This window comes from Tamandua tetradactyla, chromosome 11 (genome assembly GCF_023851605.1).
Source record: "Tamandua tetradactyla isolate mTamTet1 chromosome 11, mTamTet1.pri, whole genome shotgun sequence".
NCBI classification, from domain to species: domain Eukaryota; kingdom Metazoa; phylum Chordata; class Mammalia; order Pilosa; family Myrmecophagidae; genus Tamandua; species Tamandua tetradactyla.
In genome coordinates this window covers 50,193,380-50,219,714 of record NC_135337.1, presented here as the reverse complement: position 1 = coordinate 50,219,714, position 26,335 = coordinate 50,193,380, and the positions used below count along the sequence as shown (strand labels likewise).

General features: G+C 34.9%; 1 protein-coding gene across 12 annotated transcripts in view; it reads right to left on the bottom strand.

Moving 5' to 3' along the window:
* SLC44A5 (solute carrier family 44 member 5) overlaps nt 1-26,335 on the bottom strand; it is a 320,175-nt gene that overhangs the window by 272,011 nt on the left and 21,829 nt on the right. For 3 of the 12 annotated variants that reach the window (XM_077120599.1, XM_077120603.1, XM_077120594.1), the window contains exon 2: nt 20,018-20,092. The exons of 8 other annotated variants lie outside the window; for them this stretch is intronic. The gene's annotated coding sequence lies outside the window, so the exon portion shown is untranslated. Of the gene's footprint in view, nt 1-20,017; nt 20,093-20,824; nt 20,842-26,335 lie in introns of those variants that run through there. One more of the 12 variants, XM_077120595.1, reaches the window with a different exon arrangement.

Genomic DNA, 26,335 nt, shown 5'->3' with positions numbered 1-26,335 from the left:
AAAATAGTAAAGACAGTTCTCATATGTCTTTCACCTACCTTCTTCTACTGTTAACAACTTCCATTACCATAGTATAATTATCAAAATATTCCATATATATTTCAATATTGTTGAAATCACCATTTTTATACACTTCTTTTTAATTTAACATGATAGCATAAGCATTTTTAATATTGAAAACTCTTCAAATATTTTAATGTTCAAGAAATGTTCTATTATGTCAGTGCATATTTTATCTATTTCCACACTGTTAGATTTAAGATTGTTTGCAATTGTTTCTATTACTAAAAACTTTCATCAATTCTGGTTATCATTTTTTAAAAGTTCTATTAACTTGAAAGACCAAAAAATGGTACCTCATTAAAATTTTTTTGCAATTGAAAGTGAGCATTTTAAGCACTTATTGGCTATTTTTATTTCATCTTTTTAAATTGTTTATTCAGGCCTTTTGTCCATGTATGAATTGGTATCTGACTTAATTACTTACAAATTTATGTAACATTTGTATATTAAGAACATTGTTTATCTGATACAAAGATTGAAAATACTTGTTACTGTTTGGTGTTTGCCTTTGATTATTTGTTTCATTTTAATTTTGAGAACCCAAAATTTTTCTAATTAAAAACAAAATATTTTGTAGTAATTTATAATTGAAAGACATTTTCAGAAAATAAGACTCTTGTTCCTCAATTCAGTATTTCTCAAACTGGAATCCACCAACCTCTAAGCATGTGAAGATGTGATACTTGGAAACTATGGGAATTTTTTTTTCCTCAAATAAAGGGTACACGTATTATTCTAATTTGAGAAAAACTGCAATAGGTACAAAGATCAAAGAGGGACTCCCCACTTATAATGAGATGGTATGGCATACAAAATAAAAAGAGTTTATCAGGGCAGTGCAACAGTGGCTCAGTGGCAGAATTCTCACCTGCCATGCCAGAGACCCAAGTTCAATTCCTAGAGGCCGCCCATGCCAAAAAAAAAAAAAAAAAAGAGTTTATCAAAGGATCAATCTGTATGATTTTAATGATTTAATAGTATTGCACTGTCTCTTGTTATTGTAACAAACTGAAAATCAGAAAACAATATTACTCCTCAGCAATACCAAACTGCCTAAAAGTCTCAAGCCCTCCAAGCTATCTCCTACCTCCTGACTTTGCCCTTTTTGCCTAGTTGCCCCCTTCATCTCACTACCCTCACCATACCGGGAAACTTCTGTGTCTCATTGTCATTCCCCTCCACCACACCTTCCCCCAATACATCTTAATTATTTTATTCTCTGCTAATGTTTTCTCTATGTTTACTTTTAGTGTTGCATCATCCCAGTATATTACATTTTATTTTTATAGCTATCTTCCCTCTCCAATTAAAAGTACCTTGAGAACAGGAGACTTGGTCATCACTATTTCCCCCTACCTAGCCAACATGTAATAGGAGCTAGTTTAGGGTTTGTAATGAACCGAATTATCCATATAAGGTAACAATATTGCCAGAGAGTTATAAGAAACTCTACCTTGTTTTCTAAATTATACTGGTAAGTAATGCTGCGTATTTATCTACCAACTCTGTCATCAGTTCTGTCTCATGGGCCCCACAGTTTCATTTTGGCACTGTCAAATGCTCGTTATCTGGTGGCAAGTGACTCAGGCAGAAGATAACACATTTTCTCAGGTGATTAATATTCACCTATTTTTATCTGTAACTTTTTATGTTGAAGTAATTTCAAGCTACAGAAAATGTACAAGTGTACAAAAAAGGACAAAGAATTGTTATATCTTTTAACCAGATTCACCGATTGTTAAAATTTTGCCATATTTGATTTCTCCTTTTTTCCATACACACCCACTCACAGACATGCATGTCCAAAATATCTTTCTTTAACAGTTTCAGAGTTCTTAGCAGACATCATGCCCCTTTACTCTCAATACTTTAGCGTGTATTTCTTAAGAACAAGACATTCTTTCATATAACCACAGTGAAATTATCAAATCCAGAATTTCTACATTATCTAATATACAATCTCTATTCATTTCTAATGAATTATCCTAATAATAATCTCTATGGACATTTTTTTCTTTGAGCATCACACATTGCAAGTAGTTGGCATATTTCCTACAGTCTCCTTTAATCTAGAACAATTCTTTATCTTTCATGACATTGAAAGTTGCAAGAACTACCAAGTAGTTTGAAAAGCATCCTTCAATTTGGGTCGATCTGATGTTGCCCCATGCTCAGATTCAAGTTATGTATTTTTGACAGGAATACTACCTAAATGGCATTCTTACTTTCTTAGTACAGCATATTAAGTGTCACACCTCAGTTATCCCAACAGGCGATCTTGATCATTCAATAAGGTTCCCACTGCAATGTTTTCACTTTTCCCTTTGTAGTTATAAAGTAATCTCCAGGGAGAGACTTTCATAATGTGTAAATATCCTGTTCTTCTTCAAAACTTTGAGCATCCATTAATTATTCTTCTGAATCATTTTTTTCCATAATGTTGCAAAAGGTAATCATCTACCTTTATTATTTCTTCTACATTTATGAGTTGATTTAACCACTATTTTTTTAAAGTTCTCCTTGCCTTTTATTTTTATTTTTCACTAATATGTCTAAATTTAAGACTTCTTTAAAGACATATTTTTAAATCTATTTTTTTAATTATCATATTATTCTTTAATTTTGCATTTTTGATGTTAACAGACATTATATGTTGAAAGGCCCAAAACTGATATTTCATATTGCTGCATTTAAATCATGTCTCTACTTGGTAAAACTTAGTTTGAAACTTCTAAGTCTTGCTTCAAACTTCTAATTATAATGCAAGATTAGCCCTGTCTTATTCTAATACTACCTAATAATTCTTGGACAATGCCTCCTTCTTACCTTGGAATCTTAATATACCTCTAGTTTTGTACAGACTAATTCTCATTTTCATCAGACAGTAGAGAATAAGAAAGATTTAGTCTAATCCTGTAAGTTATGGAACAATTTCTTTCCATTCCTCTAGTTCTTATTCAGATAACAATCAAAATGAAACCTTCAGAGAAGGGATTGATCTATTAATTTTAGTGAAAAAAATACTTTAGATCTTAGCTTTCTGAAATTTTATGGTTTTTAGTATCTGTGCTTACTATTTAGCAACCACTAAACAATAATTTAGGCACTTTGCTAAAATTTATTCAAATTCTTTATTTTTGAGGCTCTGTCTCTAGCCAGTATATTAAGGGATACAGACCTCAAAATATGCTGTTTTCCTAAGTCAGGTAGTCAAATCAAGAAGTGCCACTCCATATGAAAAAGGCTGAGAAGGACTCACAGACTATGAGTAACACTTCTTGCATTTGGGAAGATGGTTTACCAATGAGATCATCAACAACAAACATCAATCACGTACAGTGAAAAATAATTTGAAACTTGGAAACTGTGGCATAAAGGGTAATATATTTTCAGATATGGGAAGGACTTTGATGTTCATTTTCTAGTCTACTGCCCTCATTTTGCAGATGAAGAAACCAAGGCGAGATGGACAAACCAATGATCTATCCAGTCATGCCATGTCAAAGCAGATAAGGATGAAATTTTAATTAAAAATACATACCAGAGATTGATGATCTATACAATGTGGAGAAAGCTCTGGAAAAAAGCCCAAATCCATAAGTGTTTCTATAATACAATTTAGAGGATATCAGGCCCTGCCTAGTTCCCCACTCTATATTCTTCCTCTCCCAAAATCATTGACTGTAATCACAGTCCCAGCCTAGTTTCTAGAATTAAACCTGACTTTATACTGGCAAGATTTAAGAAAATCTAGCCATTCCCTTTAGAACTGACATCAAGTTAAACTTGCTCATTTTTCCTAAAGCTCTGACTGTATGGAGAGATTTTGCCCTGGTTCCTTAACCAAACTCCCATTTAAACCCAATTTGGGTAACCAGATCTTAGATGCTGGCCTTGTCCCCGATGCCTCAGTTCTAGTCTCCCATAACTGCCTAGAAAAGTAATAAGACTAGAGCTGTATGTTGTTCTTGCCAAATTCTACCTTTCCTTTCCACCAAGAGAAAATGTAACCCCAAATTCCTGATCAACAACTGACCTGCCCTATCTGCTGTCCACCTACCTGTCTTAGATTTTCAACTACCTTAATTAAAAAGTCACTACCATCATCCTTTCTCTTCCTTATGTTGAATTACTCCATCCCACTCCAACACCTATGCTTGTTCTCATTTCTTCAACAAACATTTATATTCAGGTATTTAAGTGCCTAATATATAATCAAGTATTATTCTAAGCACAAGTGAGAGGAAAATGATGAAATAAGGCATATTTTAATTCCTGACCTTAAGGAACTCATAGTCTTGTAAGTACAACAGACAGCAAATAGGCTCACAAAGAAATGACCATTACCAGGTGAGAAAACTATTAGGAAGGAATATAAAATAATAATATTTTATTATTATTTAAATATAAATAATTTTCTATTTTAAAAAATAAAATATAAAATTTTATTTTCCTAATAAAAATATTAGGAAAAATGCCATTACCAGGTGAGAAAAATATTAGGAAGGAAACAGAGAATAACAGTGTTTAGTCAGGAAAAACTTCTCTGGGAAGGTATTAGTAGAGTATGAGATTGGAAGAATGAAAATGAAGTTGCCAGGTGAGGTGCTGGAAAGAGTATTCCAGACCAGAAAACATCAGGTGCAAACATCCTGATGTGGAAAAAAGCTTAGGGAGTTGGAGGAACTAAAGAGAGGCTAGTGGCTGGAGTTAGAGAGTGAGGGAAGAGAAAAGATACCTAAATAAAAAAGGAGAGCCAGATTATGAAAGTCCTTGCGGGCTGGGGGGAAAATAGGATTTTATAATCATTGTAATGAGAAGCCATTGAAGGATTTTTAAACAGGGAACTGACATGACTTTCATTTTTAAAAGACCTCTCTGGCTGCTGTGTGCCCACAGATTGGATTGTAGCGGAAGAGGCTGACTACTGCAGGAAGCAGTCCATAACTGGACTAGGGTGGTGACAGTAGAGACTGACAACAAAGGCCCACTGTGTATTTCAGAGGTAAATTTTACATATTACTGATGTCAGGAACTAAGGGAGGAAAAGAAAATTAGAGGGAGAGAGAAATCGAGGATCACTTGGAGACTTCTGGCTGGAGGAGGAACATGTTTAAAGAAGAATCAAGAGTTCAGCTTTGGACATGTAAACCATGAGATGCCCACGATCCAGTCCGGGCTAACTATATTCAGAAACTTCCACTTTCTAGCATATTACTTTCATCTTTTCTAAACGTTAGTTTTCTCATCTATAAAATAGGAATATGAACATCACCTATCTGAGATGGTCATTGTGAGAATGAAATTAGGCAGCTGATGCAAAGTTCTTAGCACAGTTTGAGCACATAGTGACTCCTCAGTTTTTTTGTTATAATCTTTGTCCTCATCACGATACTTATTCCATATGCTGCCTCTTTCCTCCTCCTTCTAGGACCTGCAGATGCTTGGCCTGCCCCAGAGGACAGGTTTTGGACAAAGTTTAGTCCTTCTGATCTGGTCTGTCTTGCTGCAGTTAATGAATCCACGCTGTCCATGATCCGAGGCACAGTGTTGGAGAGGGACAGGACTGGCTGATATTATTCAAATCCCTTTGCTTGGAAGTACTTTCCTATGGTGGAATGGGCATTTTGTGCTCCAGTAAGTGCATGACAATATTCCTTATTAAACTATATAGCTTTAGACAGTGTGACCACTGTGGCTTAGCAGCAGAGATCTCGCCTGCCATGCCAGAGACCTGAGTTTGATTCCTGGTGCCTGCCCATGGAAAACAAAAGTACCCAACTCACTTTCCTCTAATTTTCTACTTCCTTTGGGTCCTTTTGCCTTTGAGTTTATTTCCCAAGGGAATAAAATGCACTGACAAGCTGATATGAGTATTCAAGTCTACTTGGTAGTTAATTTCCTCATAGAGATTTTTAAATTGATGTTTTGGTTTATAATCAGGCCCTCGTAAATGCGGTTAGAAGGAATCAATTTGCCTGGCCCTGTTAACCTCGGGGTGACTGAGTAGGAACCTGTTTCTGAACCAGAAAGCTGTGTATCAGATCCTAGGCAATAATGACCTACCAAGAAAGAGTGCATACACTGTGACACCAGGTTAGAAAAAGAATATATTTCACAGACTTGTTGTGAATATTAAATGAATAGAAATATATATTAAAGTACCTAGCACATATTAGATTATTAATAAACATTGGTTTGCTTTCCATATTTTTAACTATATGCATCAAAACAAGGGGAAAACTCCAAGTTTGAAAAAATTCCACATGAACTAAAATGAGCCTATTTTTTTTCCCCACTCATCTCAATCTATCCTGAAACCTCCCTATTCCAAAGAGTTTCCTTTTTAGTGTTTTCTCATTTGTGCAACTACTTTTTGCCATTGTCTGTCTTCCTAGTTGAACTTGCAGTAATGGTTGGAGATTGGATTAATGCAACTAAAAACATCTCAGAATAACTTTACATATTATTTGCTGAGGAATGGTTTACTCACAAATTGCTGTGACCTTGTCTGACATTAGTCAGTAACTATGGCTCACAAGCCCATCCTATACCCTTCTGATATTTCTTCCATCTCTAATAAATCCAAATACCACTCTTTATTTCCAGCTATAAGATTAAGCCCACAAACACTTACTATGGACACAGTACATGCTCAGTATTCTGGTCAATTGGAATATATGTCTTTCATTTGTTCAAGAATTCAGTATCTGAAAAGCATTTTGTCAGATATAAAGTATTATAAAAGTATTAACTGTTATTTACAAATGTATTAATAGCACAATTCTTGGCCTCTAAGTCAAACATTGATTAATCATCCACTTTTCAGTCTAAATTATTAAAGCTTCATTATATAGAAGCCCATTCCAAAAACATATGGATACATTCAACAACAATTAATTGAGTATCGACTACATGCCATGCAGCATGCCGGGTCTGGAAATGAAAAACATGCATGGTCCCACCCTCAAAAAAAAATCACTATCTAATGATAACGATTTGATAAGTGCTACAATAAAGGTATGTAATTGGCACGACAAATGTCTTTCTAGCTCTGATTTCTTTTCCCTTGTATTTTAAATTTTTATTTCTTCTTTAGAAGTAATAGCAAGATGGAAGAAACACTGTAGTTTGCGCCTAAGAAATTTTAGAAATATACTAAGATTTTTATCACTTGATAAAATGTAGCAGGATTTTTCAAATTACTCACTGTTTGAGACTTCAAATTGTTGTGTAGAAACTACAGATATCACATTGCACTAAAATGGACAGAAGTGGATTTTAAAAGGAAAGTGCAGTTCACTGCCCTTTGTCAGCTACCAGTACAGCAACTGCACACTGTTGATTTGCTCTTCTGCTCAGAAAAAGGAAACACCGTATGTATAATACACTGCACTAATGCAGCTTTTGGCTGCTTAGCTGCTATAAAAGTAAACCAAAAATTTAAAGATCATATTCAGAGAAATCCTAAACTCTTATATAGAACTAGAGAACATGAACTGTATATAATTTTCCTCTATATCATTAATGATTTTGTGATGTTCTGATGTAGGCCCTGGGACCTCAATATTGCTTTACTGTCTCAAAACCAGCATACTTTGTGATCTGAGAAAAACACATTCATGTGGAATTAAACTCATTCAAAAGGAAGAAAAGTGCAGAGTAATCTTGGTCACGCATTCTTTCCCAGAATCGAGAAAAGATCAAATAATTTACTGACGATGATGATGATGATGATGATGATGATGATGATGATGATGATGATGATGATGATGAAATAAAACACAATCTTACTGATAGAAACAAACGAGGTACTCAAGGTGTCACAGAGTAGCCAACACTGCACTCACTGACCATCTGCCATGTTGGACTTACTCTCAAGAAGCCTGTTATCTAGTGAATACACAACCAGCTGATGATATTGTGAGCCACTGATTGCATACCATGTATGCAATGCATGTGTGCAAAGATTTACCAACAAAAAATATTTTTTAAAAAAGAAGCTTGTTATCTACTAAGAAGAATAGTCTTATATGAAACCATCAAGAAAAGGAGATTGTGTATTCTTAAAAGTGTTAAACTGTAAAGGCTGTTAGAAGCTATGGTGAATAAACAAATTGTCCGGCTCAGAGAAGTGTAATAAGAAATAAGAATTGGTGAGATTTTTGGACTGGAACAGTCAAGAACAAGGAAGCAGAGCTGGAACAGGGTGTTAAGTGGTGGAAAACACAGTGAACAAAAATGTTTAAGCCAATCATTTACTATCACACTATGGGTTATTTTAAATTTATTGCTTACTATTGTTGCAATTTACCATGAAGTGATGGTTATAATCTAATTTGCATTGGAACAAGTGAAATGAGAAACTTTTATTTGGCTATAATGGTTTGCTTATTTCTGAGATCTACCTTAATGTAACATTTTTCATTGTAACAGACAAAATTTCAAGATCTTAAAATACTCTCTTTGTAGATAGCCATATGAGACTTACATAATTTCTCTCATTTTTTATTCATATTTTCTTTCTCCTATGCTCCATCCCCATCACCTATCAGCACTCTATGGAAAATGTTTGTAATTCTTAGATTCCATTTATTTTCCTTTAAAAAATAAATTAAAAATTGTATCGCCAAATGTTTGGCATTATTTTGTTTTTTAATTATTATCTTCATAATACAGTAGTTTTAAGTAATTGCTGAAGTATTACAGCCATTTTTGTCTTACTTTTCTAATCCATATGAAATATTCCCTAAATCTTTACATTCTGCCACCAGGGATCAGTGTCCTCTAGCAGTCTGTTTCCTTATCAAATGAGTGAAACCACCCAGCTTTCTTTGTTGTCTCTCATTTTTTGCTCCTTCACATTTTTCTAGCTATCATGACGCCATAGTAATTTTCAATATGTGAAATGACTCAAGAAATCTTTCAAGAAAAAAACACAAGTTCTTTCCAAATATATGTGTATATTCTTTTCCCAAATTTTTGACTGTTTTGAGATTATTTAGTTTGGCTTTCCTTCAACTAGTGAATCTTTTATTTGCTATATTTTCTCTTTGATAGACAATAGTTAAACTGTGAGATTTTAAATATACATTACATTTATCTTATCATTATGGTACAGTTTTGCAAAAGAGCACTTCATAAAAACATGCAAATAAAGGCATCCTCCCTTTTGTAGGAAAATAAAAGAATGGGGGTAAAATCCTAGGGATAGTTTTTGTGGAGAATTTGAACTTGGTTAAAGTTTATAAGATTAACAGTTCAGAACTTATGGTCTTATGAATTCATTAACAATAAAGAGAAGCATCAATTCATTACCCTAAGCCATACTGTAACTTAAATTAACATAATTTTTGTATCGCACTATATATCTAGGTATAAACACTTCAGTTTTCATAGAGGTATTTGGAATTCATGCAAACAGCTTATTTCCAACTCTACTTCAAACCAAATTATAAGAACCATCTTCTAGAAGTTTGATCAGAAGAGATTCACAAGAGAAAAAAAAAACAAGGCAAAAATATGAATTCTGTTGTTGAAATTTAAAATTCTTACACTGTGACATAAAGAAAAAGACTTATTTATTACTCATGTCTCAATATATTTAGGTGGAAAAGAAATTATATTAAAAGACTCTTGCCACAAAAGACATCAAAATAAATGTTTACCTAATACATCAGCATATTATAAAACAAACAATGGCTCCTTGTTACAAGTTGCAATATGCCAATCACTTTCAAACGGACTGCCTTGATCAAAAAACAAATCAAAAGAATTGCAATCTACTGACAGTAAACCCAAAGAAACAGTCCTGATGGCCTTTATAGGAAAACTTGAGGTGTTTTTCCTTTGGGTATAATTAGTTTCAAATTGAAGCATTCTAAATGTATGCTGAAGTGATTGATTGGGGTGGGTGTAGAGAAAATTTTATTTTCAAGCATCAATAAGCAATATCAAAAGCTTTTCAAATGGTAGGAAATAAGGTATAAGGGGCTCAGAGAGTTCAAATAGGGTTGAGAGGCAAGCTTCAGTTAGACATTGCTAGTTATCATAACTTGCCAAACCCCAACCAAAACCAGTCTAGCTAATCCAAACGAACGCCTAGGGCAATATATAAGATTCTACAAAGGTTCCATGCACAAGGGCAACTTTCCAGAAAACTACAGCCTCCAGATGGGTCCCTGGACCAGATAAGTCCTGAAACCTAGAGGGCCTAGCCTCTCCAAAACATCACATGGTTCCATCTTGCTACCTCATATTAGTGACAGACCCTTCCAACATGAAAAGTTAGAATGGCCATAGTCCAAGTACCCCTAAAGAGAGGGATAGAAAGATCAAAGGTTGATGGTGGAATTACACAGAGAAGGTAGGGTTTAACAAATTAGTATGATTGCTGAACCATTATATTGATATTTCTTTTAGTCTCCACTATTTTAGAGCAGATAGAAGTAAAAGCCTAAAATTGTGGAACTGTAAACTATACCAAACTCTGAAATCTGTTCTACAACTAATTGTTGATATGTGCCTTGAAATTTATTGCTTTTTTATACATTTGTTATTTTTCACACAGAAAAAAGTTGATTTTGATGATAAGGGCAAAGCTGTATGATGATACTGTGAACCACTGATTGTACACTTTGGATGATTACATGGTATGTGAATATATAATATAGATCAATAAAAAATATTTAAAAAGCTTATCAATTTGGCTATGAAGCACTTTTCTCCCATAAGATCCTCCACAAAAAATTTTCGGGATCTGCAGGTGATTTGGAAACATTAATTTTGAGCATGAGAGAACAAATGATTAGAAATTATCTATAAATTTATAAACATTACAAACATTTATCTGAAGACTCCATCCCATGTTAAACCTCAATGAAGTAGCCTGTTAAATGCTACCCATCAGCATTATGAAGCCATTCTATTTTTCCAGAGCATGACGGGTAAGGAAGTCTTTCCATCTGTTTCTATCTGAATATTCTCATATTAAGTTATTCTCTATTAAAAACGCATTCACATTATTGAAAGGATGCAAAACACTGATTAGTTCATCCTCGAAATGTTTAAAAAGATCTCAGCAGGAGACTAAGGGAAGTCTAGAGAGAACAATCAAGCTCTTGCTAAATAGGAAAATTTACCCAGCCTTACACAATTATCATTAATGTATAAAGTTATAATAATAGCTGTAATTAGGGTCAGTGTTGTACATTCATGTAATCGGAACAAAACTCAAAACTAGCATTTTTCTACAATATATTATTTTATAGGAGTGGGATAATTATGTAAAGGGGCTCAATTTTATGTTGCAGTTCTCCATGACAAGGTCCAGCACTTTTCATAACAGAATTGATAGCACTGTTCTTGCAGACAGTTGAGTTGAAAATCAAGTTTGGTATCAGACAGATCTAGAGTCACATTTTACCTTCTCATTTACAAAGTTTTGCAAATTGTTTTACCTCTTTGACCCTCAGTTTCCTCCATGAGCTATTACGAGAATGAAATAATTCAACTTATGCCTGACATGGAGAGGTACTAGGTAAATGTATTCTTTCACTTCTGGTATGGACAGAGCTTTATCGGGACTCAGCGTTCAAAACAGAAAACTTTTGAAATTTTATACAATTCATTTTGGTTTCCAAAACTTATTAATATTGAAAGTGCTATTTTCCACACTGTTACATTATTCAAACGTGAAAAAGAAAAGAAAAGAAAAACATCACTATATTTAAATAGCAAGCATTCCACTTTGGGCAATCTGTTCATGACAATGAAGCAGGAACATTAAGCAGTAAGAAGAGGCAGTACTGAAATCAAAATGCGGGGCCACAGCACCAGAGGTGACTGAGACTCAGAGCCTAGGGATTAGAGCACCAAGTCATGCAAATTAAAAGGGCAGGAGTTATCCCAGTACTTGTTATAGCATGATACAAACATACATGTGGCAGCCATCTCATGTCCACTTGTAACAACTAAAATTCATTTATGAGATTCAGAAACAATTTTGATGAAATCAGATTATCAAGAGTAGTAAAAACCCCTTTACTTTTCAAAGGTCTGAGGCTCAGTCTATGAACAAAGGTCAATTTCAGCTACAAATAAAGGAGAATATGTGCTGTTTTTCTTACAATAATTTCAAAGTACTCCTACAAAAGACACTGGCCCGAAGCCCAATATCAGCATGATAATAAATCATGCTGCTGAAAAGTAAATATTTTTATTATCTCTAACAACCTTTTATTAAAACCTTTGTGAAAATATGACTAGATTTTGAAAAATAAATTTCAAACATATATATATATACAATAGAATCATATGCAAGTTATGTTAGTTTGATAAAATGCAGAGCACAGCAGAAGAGAAAAAAATTTCATTCAAAAAGATGAAATGGCAATGCATTTCTTTGACTACAGCCAATACGAGTTTTAGTACAAACATTCTCTGAAGGCAATAAATAATAACTCCTAACATTTATTTAATACTTATGATATTTCAGACCTCTCACTTAATCCCAACAATTCTAATCATAGGTACTATTAATATCCCTGTTTCATTGTTGAGAAGATGCTAAAAGATGTTAACTAATCTGTCCAAGACACATGATTGTATGCAGAAGGTCTGAATTTTAATGTCTGACCTTTAATTGCTCTCCCAATAATAAGTAGTCTATGTTCTTTTTTCTTCTCCCTTGAAAGTTTGTTTGAAATAAAATTAATTCAGAAAACAAATTCAGCTATGTCCACTTGTAACAACTAAATTTCATTTATGAGATTCAGCTATTACATTATGTTGCTCCATCTCGGCTCATGTTGCAACTGGTCAAGTAAAAGCAAAGGTGAGTGGGTGCAAGGGTGGGTGCTCAACCTACATGGTTTCTTCCAGCCTCCAAAGCCTAATGATTTTGGAAGTAAAGGGGTTCAGAGAGAGTCACACTACTTCAGCAGGTATTCTGGTATCCCTAGGTTACTCAGGAGGTTTCCATTTTTTCTAAAACTAAATATGGAACAGGAAAAGGAGCTCCCTTCTGAAGTTCAGCTCCACCCTATATAAGACATCCTCAGAAGTTTCCCAAAAGATGTGCTTTGCATTAGCACTGTTCCATAACTGGTGAAGCAAAAACACCTGCCAGTAACCAAGCAGCAATATCCAAATCATTTTACTGCAGTTTTTGAGAAATTTTTTATTTTTATGAAGAATAAGTGAGATTGGAAGAAAGGTTTTCTCAGAGTTTGGGAGGGCTTTTGAGTAATTGACAATTCCAAAATCTTAAGAAGACAGCAGAATTCCTATAGGGTGACCTGTACTCCATGCCATTGGAAGACAAAAGAAAGGAAAAGATCCTTCAGGGTTAATTACTAAGATATAAAAATATAGCTAATTAGAAAAATGTGTTACCACTTACACCAGTTGCTAAAAGAAAAGACAATGGGAGATGACCTTGAAAGGATGTGTGAAGTAAAACAAATCCTTATGATATAAAGAGCAACTAATACGCTAGAATAATTCTACATACTATTTCATAAGGCCGGGAAGGAGAGCAAAAGTCAGTTTGGGGATGATTTAAGCTTTCCCGCTCCTCTGAATTTGTTTTCTGAATTAATTTTATTTCAAACAGACTTTCAAGGGAGAAGAAAAAAGAATAAAGACTACTTATTATTGGGAGAGCAATTTCTCTGAAATAGTAGCTCATAACTTATTAATGTGCAGCTACAGCTACCCTACTGCTGCAGTAATGAGCACAGTCTTCTCAGCATATTGCTTAATACATGTAGGTAGACACAGGGTGCCCTTCCCCACTAATAATGCTAATTTATGGATTGGTACCTAAGAAACTGACATCATGGAAAAGCAAAAGATTTCTGTTTTGTACCTTTTCAGGAAGGCTTCATGTGGAAATTGGCAATATAATTGTTAAGACTGCAGTAGTAAATCCGTTTAAGTAGAAATGCTAATGTACAATATGAGGGCTCTAAGATCCTTTCACCTAAGCCCAAGGTTTTATTCTCAATGAAGAATTTATTATTTTTTCAATTGTTCCCACTGAAATCACCTTTCGGGAACTGGTACCAAAATAAAATTTGAAATGAACCCAAAGCTTAACCTTACATTTCTCATTTTCAATAGTTTATGCAACTCACCACCAACTCTTCTGTAGGACACAAATAGAAATAATGATGGAAGTAGAAACTGAAGCAGAGTCCTTGACACTAAGCTATCCAGCCCAATTCCAACTGGCACAGATGTGCGCCTTTCTCATTTGAATTTGTTTCTTTCTTTCCCATTCTCTGCATTTGTATCTGCTTTTTCTCCCTTTGACAATTCAGCTTTTTCCTCCACATTTCTGGAATCAGTTCTGTGATTCCTAATTCCATAGTTTATCACGATGTAGACTCAAAAATCACCATCCACCTACGACAGTCACTTCTTCATTCCATTCAATCTGTTCGACGTAATAAGTTTGAAACATCCTAACCACAATACTATCCTTTAAAATTGTTTTTAATTTCCACCAAAGAGGAACCTAGTAGCACCTGTCTGCTTCCCACATCAAATACAAACTCCTAATAGGAATCATTTCTCACCAATCCCTACCAATATTCATATGAACATTTCTCTGTAATTTTGACTAATTCTGTGTGTACATTTGTGTCTTTGTATGCAGTTATCCTTGTTTTACCTGCTTTGGTTCACTCGCACTTAGGGACAGAGGCTTTCTTTGAGACAACCATTACTATTCATGCGGCATCTGAACAGGGTTTGTGCTCATTCTGTTCTGCCCTCAGAATCCCCAATCCCTTCAGTCTGTTTTCAAACCAATATCTTTATCTGACTCAAATGCTACCTCCTCCTTTAAGTCTTCCCTGGTCACCCATCTACAAATACCTTCTCCTGTCGGCTAAGAATCTTTCAACAACATAAATTGCAATTTCTCTTACCAACACTTAAAACCTTCTATTGCATGAATTGTCACCTCAGTAGAATACAAGCTCCTTGCAGGTAGAATTCATTATTCTGCTTCTCCCACACACACACACATACACATACACACGCAAATAACACCTCATAATAAATTCTCAATGTGATATTGGTTAATAGGTTTCAAATGTGACATGATAAACCAACTATCCAAGGCTATCCACTCTTTTACCTGAGATTTCATTTAAAGTATAATAAAGAAAAATTTTAACCCCTATCTTTATTTGTATTTCCCCAAAGCAGATACTCAGAGGGTGGATCGAATCCAAGCAGTTTATGCGGGAGGTAAGCCAAGGAAGCAATAATAGGGGAGAGAGAAAATGAAAATGGAATAGAGAAGAGAGACATCAAATACAATACCGTTGAACACTTGGGCTTAATCTCTATAGGCAACCCTGGAGTCAGTGTGCAAGATGCATCTGAGAGGTACCCCTCAGCAGGGAATGGGAGCTGCAGTCATCAACACCTCTTAGCATTGTTTGTGGGCTACTGGGAGAGGACATTAGTTCTCTGGCTCTTCTAGCCTGCCCTGTGAACAGGGAGAGCAAGCTCTTACAGCCAGACAGAACTCTCAAACTAAGAGCTGCAGGTGCTCAGGGCTAGTTGCTGGGAAATAGAAAGTGATGAGAGGAAACAGGTGAACGTACTAATAGCATCTGCTGAACTTGATAACAAAAGGAAAAGGGAGAGAGCCATTAGTGGACACGAATCTTTATCAGATTCTTGGAAGATAAAAAGCATATGAAGTGGAATGACTGATTAGGCAGAGAAGAAATAGAGCCCAGAATAAGAAAGGTTGAAGACCAGGACAGGGCAGAGGGGTCAATCTACCTAGTGAAATCCCTGATAGGATTGAGACTCAGCCATTGAGAGTGAAAGGTGGGGCTAAAAACAGAGGGATTAACTAAAGGTATGTTTTTCAGGGGCTGGAAAACTACAGCCTGCACCTGCTTTAATAGTTAGCAAGCTAAGAATGATTTTACAGTTTTAAAGAATTGTTAAAAAAAGAAAAAATATGGACAAACTGTATATAGTTCACAAAACTTAAAAATTCACTAGCTGGTCTTTACAACAAGGTTTGTTGACCCCTGATTCATACAGCAGTCAACACATTTCCCCATTCCTGGAAGTAAGACTGCCTGAAGCACTTAGCTCTAACCAAAAAATCAGAGCTCTCTTCTCTCTTCTCTGATCACACTAGGAAAAAATAAGAGAATGAGTATAACTGTTAGTGTGCCTGATTAAAGCCTTCTCAGCCTGGTCATTAGGAAATCCCAAGCTTAATGGCTGATGCCCCAGCCACAGACCAAAAAGCAGAGGATGCCCGTGAAGAAACCATTTGATATATACCCAGAGCCCCCAGTCAGTTTTATCCTTCCTTATGAACAGGTCACTAAAATCACCAACATTTGAGTAAAGTCTGCAACATTAAAAAGAAAGGTCTAGGTGAATTAGCAGGAAAAAAATGACCCCACAAGTAACTGTGATAACCCAGGGGATTTAAGAGAACTTTTAAAAATCTCAAAATAGTATTCTTAGAGGGATTCTAGAAAGCACTGATTCCGCAAATATCAGTAAACAAGAAAATGTAGATAAAAATCATAATATCAAGAGAAGTATTGGAAGATAAAACCAGGTAATTACCCCAGAATATCGAACACTAGGATAAAGAGATAGAAAACATAGAATAAGAAACAGAAGATAAACTCAGAATCTCCAATTATCCATTAATAAATTCTGGAGAAAAAAAGAAGAGAGAAGATAGAGGAGAAGAGATTATCAAATAAATTATATGAGAATATCTTGGAGTTATTACATACATACATGCATACATAGATACACATGTATATATAACCTGACTGAAACACAAAGGGTAAAGAAAAAATTCTAAAAGTTTCCAGAGAGAAAACAGGTAATTGACAAGTGATGAAAGTTAATGTTATATCAGATTTTTCATCAGCAGAACAATGCTAGAAAGCAGTGAGGCAACAGCTTCAAACTTCTGAAAGTAAAAGATTTTCAAATGATTTGTTCAATTATTTGTCAGAGTAGCATAAGTGCCTTTCTGGTTTGCAAGAGCTCATCCCTTTTACCTTTCTTAGTGTGGCTGGTAGATTCAGTTGTCCACTTGGCCAGGTGAAAGTACCTAGTTCTCTTGCTGTGGACATGAGTCAATGGTACGTGAAGCTCATCTGTTGGTCATTACATCTGCAGTCAGCTAAGAGGCATACCTGCTGTAATGAATGATGTTTGATTTAATTGGCTAGTGCTTAAATGAGAGAGCTCAACGTAGCACAGCCCAGGCAGCTCAGCATACCTCATCTCAGCACTCGCAGCTCAGCCTAGGCCTTTGGAGATGCAGAAGGAAATCACTCTGGGGAAAGTTGTTGGAACCCAGAGGCCTGGAGAGAAGGCCAGCAGAGATCACCCTGTGCCTCCCCATGTAAGAAAGAACCTCAGTTGAAAGTTAGCTGCCTTTCCTCTGAAGAACTAATGAAATAAATCCCCTTTTATTAAAAGCCAATCTGTCTCTGGTGTGTTGCATTCCAGCAGTTAGCAAACTAGAACACTTAGGTAGGAACCATGTACCCTTCCTTAGGAAATTAACTTAGAGCATGTAAACCAAAAAGAAACAAGAGTCAAGGAACAGATATTCTTAACCAGGGGATAGTGAAAGTCACAGGACGACAGTTTGGGAACAGCACTAGAGAGGAACCAATACAGACTTGACCCCAAGGATGCAGTGTTCCCAGAGAGAGATCTCCAGGGAAAAGGGGAAAACTGCATAAACCGAGAACTATGAAAAAGGTTAGGGTATGATAAAAGCTATTGGTGTAGTGTTTGAATCAAGTCATTGAATTTGAAACTAGGAACACTGTCCAGTGAGTGGCACGGAAGTTGTGACATTAGACCCACAGAGAAGGAAGTTGAACACTAACACACTACACATGGTTCTGCAGTAAATAATATTGATGTGGTCAAATTAATGGAAATGATGTTTATTGACTGGGAAAATTGGGAAAGTAGAGAGGGTAAAAAGAAGTAAAAGAAGGAATTAGTTTTAATGTGCTCATCTTACAAAGTGAGAAGTTAAGAGCTATTGTCTATAGTTAATGGAATAGAAATAGAGATCTAATTATGTTTATAAAGTACCAAAGATAACCCGTAGGGAGATATGCTATCAATATGATTATTTGTATATGGATAAAGAGGGAAGGAGAGCTGAAGGTTAATATCAATGAATTCAGTCTTAACCTAGCAGAGCAAAAAGGAAATAGATAACGTCTAAAGATAATCAATAAATCTTGGAATACATATATTTTTTAGAGATTAGGTAATTACCAGAAAAAATAAAACAGAAACCATTAAAAGTAGGTCATCCCCAGGGGTGGAGATGGGTGTGGCTGGAGATCGCAATTTTTTTCCATTATAAATTCTTCTGTTTTGTTCAACTTTTTAAACAATAAAGATGAATTTATTACTTCAATAAAATTTAGTATTTGTCTATGTATAACTGAAAATATCCCTGAGACTATCCCTTTTATGCATAATGTAAAATGAATGTGCTTAAATGTTGCTGAGTATCATCCTAACCACAAAGTGACAGTGATTATACATAAAGGGAATGACCCTACCTCAAATAAGCCCTACAACCACAAAATGATACTGATTTTCCATAACACAAATAGAAGGTGCTCTAAATTAATGCAAGATTAAAATAAAATGAAGTATAATTCAAGTCACTGAGGGAAAGAAAAGTTTTCCCCTTATGGGCATTTTCGCTGCTTTGAGAAAAATGTTCAATGCCTTGACCATACTGACGTTCAAAAACAGTACTTAAATCTTCTACCTGGGTGTAATATTTATGGTAAAGATAATTATGCACCTTGTGCACTGGTGTACCCAATGCATCAGCAAATATGGCAGATCTGAAGACTCAGAGAAAGTCTCAACTCCCTTTGGTCTCCCTGAATAAGCTTCAAGAGGTGATATTTGGGAAACAATAACAAGCAAAGAAATCAGAATGCATCAAAATCAACACCTTGAATTGCACTTAGGAGTAAATTATGAAAGCAGAGGACAAAACATAACACTCTCCCTGAGACTTATCCTATTAAGAAATAAATCTTCATTCTTTTTCTGAGTTGCATTTTCAAAAGGTGCCCCAGGTTGAATGCACTGCAGCAATCTAATCATATTGAAGCAAGGTAAAAAAAAATGCAAATTGATATGGTTTACTAAATGATCTAAGTAATGCCACTTGGCTTCAGTCTTCCTGACTTAAGCACAAATGTCCTAATAGTAAATTATTACCTGTCACTACACTTGGGAACTTTTCTTCTGTGGCAACTGAAGCTTATGCAGTTTTAAAGAATAGATAAATCTTGATAAAATATTGAAAAGAATAAATATTCCTGATACTTAACTATAACCCAGTTGTTCTGAAAAGCAAACTGCTTAATAATATAAAAGCAGAAACAGGTCGAGTTCTTATGCAAAACTATGGGACTCACCTCTGTTGAAGCCACACTTCTATGAGCACCCCATAATCCAATGCTTGCCCCCTTCAAGAATGGTCTACTGCTTTTTCTCTTTTTCAAAACACACATCCACTAGATGCAGCTCCCTACTCTCATAGGTGCAGTCATTAGCAGAAGCATTAAGCCCACATCGTGTGACTCAAATCAAGGAATACAAAACAATTATTTAAGCAATGAAAGATGCAGAAGGGGAAAGATCGATTTTCCTTATATGAATATTCATATGCCACGTGCTTCAGAACTATCAGAAGTCAAATACAAAAGAATTGGCTGGGTCAATAAGTGAATGGCAGCTGCATACTTTCCCTTAGAGTAATAAGAACAAGGAAGTACCGGAGAAGTCTTAAGGAGGGAGACTGAAAAGCTCAGTCCAGTGAAGATGGGTAAGAGTACTCCTATTTTCTAGAGAATATTTTTTAATGCATTAAAATGCTTACTAGGGCGGGCCACGGTGGCTCAGCAGGCGGAGTTCTCGCCTGCCAAGACAGAGACCCGGGTTCGATCCCCAGTACCTGTCCATGCAAAAAAAAAACCAAAAAAACAAAAAAAAAAACTTACTAATATTTAGACAAGTAGGTCAAAAATCGTTTTGTTTGCTAGAATTCTACACACATCACGCTTTTTTAACAGTTAATCAAGCTTCTTAACTCTGTCATGCAATGCTTTAAAGCAGCATAAGATTAAACTCAACAAATTAAATTGTTTCACTGAATGTTTCCAGTCACATGCAGTATTATTTGTAAGTACGAAATATAATGAGTTCAGACTTTAACACTTTAGTTTCATCATGGAGTAACAGTGTACAATGTAGAGACAAAAAATAATAACTTTTTATAATAATGTACTTATTCTGATGGAATTAATCACCAAGTGATAAATGAATCATATTTACTGACCCTACACAACATTTGTATTGATTTGGTGAATGTACTGCTGAATAGTTAATGGCATGTCAGCCATTCATTTACAAATACATATTTCCAAGGATGTCATGCTGAGGTAATAAAATATTTCCTATCTGCTAGGAGGAAACAGCTTAGATCATAAATAATTCTTTAAAAACTAAATTTTTAAAACTTCACAGTTGTTTAGATGAGTTATACAAAGAAGTTTACATTAATACTATCTTACTTAATACAGAAGGATCTCTATGTAAAAGTGTAATAATTTGTTATGCTGAATTTCTCAGTGCACAACACAATACAAGTTATCTGGACTGGCAAGATTAGTTGACAAAAGCATACCTAAACAGCTGCCATGTGATAAGTTAAGCAATTATAAGCACATTGGGCAACACAGAACTTTAAGGACAGCTTAAAGTCCAACCCTGAACAATACCATTAGCCATGGATTCCTAGGAAACCAGAATGTTGGGTCAGTCAACATTCAGGAGTCATCAGAAACCACAGGAGCTTCTTTGAAGCCAAGAAATTGAAAAGCTCAACACTCAGACATAAATACAAAGAACACCAGAACGTTGTAGAGAACAAAATAGGGGCTGTTTCCATAAGCTATTTAGAGCTACATAAGCTGGAAAACTTTTTCCCAACACAGACAAATATGTAGAAGTAGCTCTCTAGGATAAAGCTGAAGACATAGAAATAGGGATATATATATATATATATATATATATAGAGAGAGAGAGAGAGAGAGAGAGAGAGAGAGAGAGAGACCAGTCAAGTTTATATAAATGGTCCATTAAAAAAGAACCATTTTAGCCTAAAGCACCACATACCCTACTCTGATGGGTGAAAGGACTTTCCCATGTTATAATCTTCATGATTCAACATGACCACACACATTTCTAAATTCCTTTGCTTTAGAGACAACAGTGTTTAAGAGCAGGAGCTCAGGTGTCAGGCTGCCTGGGTCTGAATCCTGACAGTGTTACCTGACTGTGTGAATAAAGGGAAATTAACCTTTCTGTGCTGTTATTTTGCTTGCACACTGGGGAACAATAATTGTAACCACCGCAAAGAGTTTTAGTGAGCAGTCTTTTCTATAGGGATGTCTAACAGGCATTCCACAGTCAACATGTTCAAAACTAAATTCCTAATCTGCTCCTTCCAAAGCTGCCCCTTCCACAGTATTTCCCCATCTCCATCGTAACTGTCCCTTCAAGAGTAAAAATCTTGAATCATCATTGACTCTTCTCTTTCTCTTATAGTCCACCACCCTGTGGGCTCTGCCTTCAAAATATATCCAAAGTCCAACCATTTCTCTCCAACCTCCACCAGCACCACCCTGGTCCAAGCACCGTCAATTCTGCTTGGACCAGTGAAAAGCTTCCTAGTTGGTTTCCCTCTTCCAACCCTTGTTCAACACCCTCACAGTAAGTCACAACACAGGAATTAGAGAATCCTCTAAATAATCAGAATGCATGTCATTTCTCCACTCCAGCCCTTCATTGGCTTTGCATTTCTCCCAGAATAAAAGCCTTGGCCTACATGATCAGGCCCCCCATTACTCCTCTGACTTCATTTCCTATTACTCTCCTCCTTGCTCACTCCTCTCCTGCCATAGGGGCTTTTCTGCTGTTACTGAGATGAATGGGCAAATCATGCTCCTGCCTCAGGGCCTTTGCACTTGCTGTGTCCTCTTTCTGGGTCGTTCTTCTTCCAGATGTTCAGATGTCTTTAGCATTTATTTCAGATCTTGACTCAAATGTCACAGTCGCAGTGAGGGCTTCTCTGATTAAACTTTTTAAAATTAAAGAAACTCCACATACATACACACTCCTTTCCTCTCCTTACTGCTCTATTTTTCTCCATAAAACTCATTACCACAAAACATACTATGTATTTTACTTATTAATCTTGATTATTCTGTGTCTTCTCCCACTACCAAACAAATTCTCTGAGGGCAGAGATAGTTTTCCATTTTGTTCTCCAGGGTATATCCTCGGGGCCTGGAGTAATACACAGAGTAGGTGTTCAATAAATATTTGTAAAATAACTGAATTCAAAAAATTAATCTGTATAAAATATTTTAAAATGTCTGATACATAACTAAGTTCTCAATACATGCTAGCTATTTATTCCTAGTATGCATTTATGTAATTATTCCAAGTTTATTAAGGCTTCCCATATATACTTTCTTGATATTATATTAGCTTCATTAACAGTTTATTGTTTCTTAATGTTTTCCTTTTTTTTTTTTGTCTGTAAGATGCAATAAATCTAGCATTAAAACCTCACAGCAAGAGCCTGCCCAAGCAAAAAAAAGAAAAAAAAACAGCAAGGGAGGCCTATGGGAAGATGGCAGAGCAGGAAGTTGCAGTCCTTCCACCAGAACAACTACTAAACTGGCAGGAACTGTCTGAATCAACTATTTAGAAACTCTGAATCTAGTAGAACAATGCCGGGGGGATAGTGAGAGGCACAGGCTGGTAAATTGCAGTAAATATCTGAGAATTTCACTCTCCATAAAACAATGGTTTCTTAGATTTTATACCCAAAGCACAAGCAACAACAAAAAGTAGGTAAATGGCATCTCATCAAAATTAAACACTTTTCTGCAATAAAGAACTTTATCATGAATGTAAAATTAGAACATACACAATGGGAGAAAATATTTGGAAACCATATCCAGTAAAGTTTTACTATCCAGAATATATGATGAAATCTTACAACTCAACAACAAAAAGACAAATGACCCCAATGGAAAATGAGCAAAAAACTTCAATAGACATTTCTCCAAAGAAGATATACAAATAACCAAAAAGCACATGAAAAGATGTTCAATGTCATTAGTCATTAGGGAAATGCAAATCAAACCATTTTGAGATACTATTTCACACCTATTAGAATGGCTACTATTTAAAAACACAAAATTGCAAGTATTCACGAGGATGTGGATAAAGAGGAGCGCTTATTTATTGCTGGTGGGAGTGTAAAATGGTGCAGCCACTGTGGAAGGCAGTTTGGTAGTTTTCAGATAGTTACGTGTAGAATTATCACTTGATCCATCAATCCTAGGTATATACACAAAATAATTTAAAGCAAGGACTCAAACAGATATTTTTATAATAATACTCATGGTAGCATTATCCACAATTGCCAAAAGATGTAAGCAACCTAAGAATCCATCAACTGATGAATGAATAAAAATTATGTATAGCAAATACACATCGTGGAATATTATTCATTCATAAAAAGGAATGAATTTTTCTTATATGCGACAACATTGATGAACCTTGGAGACATCTTGAGTGATATAAGCCAGACACAAAAGGATAAATATCATATGATATCACTGATATGAAATAACTGCAGTTAAAAAGTTCATAGAGTCAGAAACTAGAATATAAGTTAACAAGAGCCAGGGTAGGGATAAGGAATGGGGACTTCATGCTTTAAATTATACACAGTTTCTATTTGGAGTGATGGAGAAGTTTGGGTAATGCATGGTAGTGACAGAAGCACAACCTTGTGAATGTAATTAATAGCACTGAATTATATATTTTAATGTGGTCAAAGGGGGAAATTTTAGATTGTATTTATGTTACTAGAATAAAAATTTTTAAAAATCCATAGTACTGCAAAACACAACTAGTTAATCCTAATGTAAACCATGGACTGTAAAAGACAATTATAAATTTTTTTTTTATCAATTGTAACAAATACACTGCACTACTTCATGTTAAATATTTTCAAAAAAGAAACATTATCATAAAGCTCCAAAGACATTCTCTTACAAGGACAATCACTTAAAAACTAGTTTTTAATCACGTTTAAATACATACTTCTATACTTTTTAAAAAACCCCTAAAAACGTTTTAAGTAGGAAGCATCCTAAAATTTCTTAGTGATTTATATATTTTTTTCATTTTCTATGATTTTCCTAAAAGTTATGAAGTAATGAGTTTAAAAGAATTTCAGTAAAGTTCTGTAACAAATTACTGGAATAGCCAAGAAAAAATCTAGCATTTCATTATCTTCTTCTATGACTCTCTTTACCTTTTGTAAAATTCCTGACATAACAAGATCAAAGTCAAAAATATTAATAGTATTCAGGTGGCTCTCTGGAATCCAATATAAATAGAGCTTGATTAATTGGCACTTCTATATCTATAGCCCAAAGATAGCAAAGGTTACTAGTAGTTATTCTGACTCACTATTAGAAAGTCTTGATCTGTTTTGCATAGTTTAAGTGGTATAGGTATTTTATTATAGTTTTTTCAAGTGTTATTAAATTTTGGTGCATTATAATAATCTTTAATTAATCCAAATATTTTGTTAACCAAAATGCCTCATTGTCTTGCCTTAATATAATAAAGCTATATTGTACTATACATGTTTTATACAAGCCTGTAAGCTTCCAAGAAAATTCATCTCTATTGCCAAATTTCAGCATTCAAAATATTAAAATTCTTAGCATACAAAATCTAACGATGGGCTAAAATGGTACATATTATTACAAATATTCAAATTAGCAATATTAACATTGATTAAAAGCTAAGTACGTTGAGCTTTTTAAGCTCAATGTAAAACAAAGAATTAAAATCCACAGTTTAAGTTCCTGAGGGTGAAGATTTCAGTCGGGAAATTGAATGGACCCAAACTTATGACAACTTGCCAGGAGAAAGGCTTGTTTGTGATTGGAAAAGTTTGGATGACTACTGAAGACAATCCAAACTGAAGTGCCCTGACTAATCAGTTGGATTTAGCTAGAATGTATAAATTTAAGTCAGAGGCTGTAGATTATGAATAAATTCTAAGCCCCTGAGCAAAATCTTTCAAAACCATTCTTCTTGACTCACTTCCCTATAATAATATATTCCTCTTCATTGTGAATTCTGAATGGATATCTTTTTCTCAGGGAGCCAAGTCTTGCCTACTAACTATATCTCTTGTCAGTAGTCATATATAAGTCATATATAAATACATAAGGGATTACAACTCCCCCCTGAAAAATAAAGTTTTCTTAATAGGAATGGTTTGGAGAAGAAAGACTGTATAAAAGACCAAATCTAAAATGAATCTATTCTACTTCTTTTCTTTAACAAAGAAAGAAAATTTAAAGCAGCCAAAATTCAGCTACTGTCACTAAAAAGTAATAAGCTTATCTCCACCTGACAACCAGAAGAAAAAAAGAGTAATTTAAGGAGGCCAGCTTTTAAGATCTCAGGTAAAGCTCCCGAATGTTTCAGGTTTCACCTTGACAGGAGGAAGTATGACATTTTGAACATTTATTATATTCATATTATTCAGTGAGTTTAGCATTTGAATGTATAGTTTTACTAGTTGAAAACTAATCATTCTAGTGATCATGTCTCTATGGTTGCACTCATATAAACACCTATTGATAAAATATTAAAAGATAAGAGTCTCTTATATAGTTAGGCACCTCCTTTAATAAGAAACAAAGTTCTTCTATAGCATGGAGTAAAAATATTTTACTTCTAAGGTCAAAAGATACAAATCCAGGTCCCAACTATAACTAGTACCATAAGAAACAGCAGCAATAAAAAAAGACAAAATTTTAAGGTAAGCTTTAAAGAATATTTATGGACAATTGTAGGATCTATGAAACTGACCAATAAGAAAAACTCACAGCATCCTAAACAATGAATTAACACTCTCTAAATCAGAGAGGGTGCACATCTCATTATATGACTAGCTCTAAAACTTGTGATCTCAGAGTCAAATGCAAATAGTTGAGTTTTCTTATGTTGCCTCAGCTACAATTTCCATTCTCTTGTTCTTGGAGAGGAAACAGTTTACATAGTCAGGTTTCTGGTACTATGTACTCAG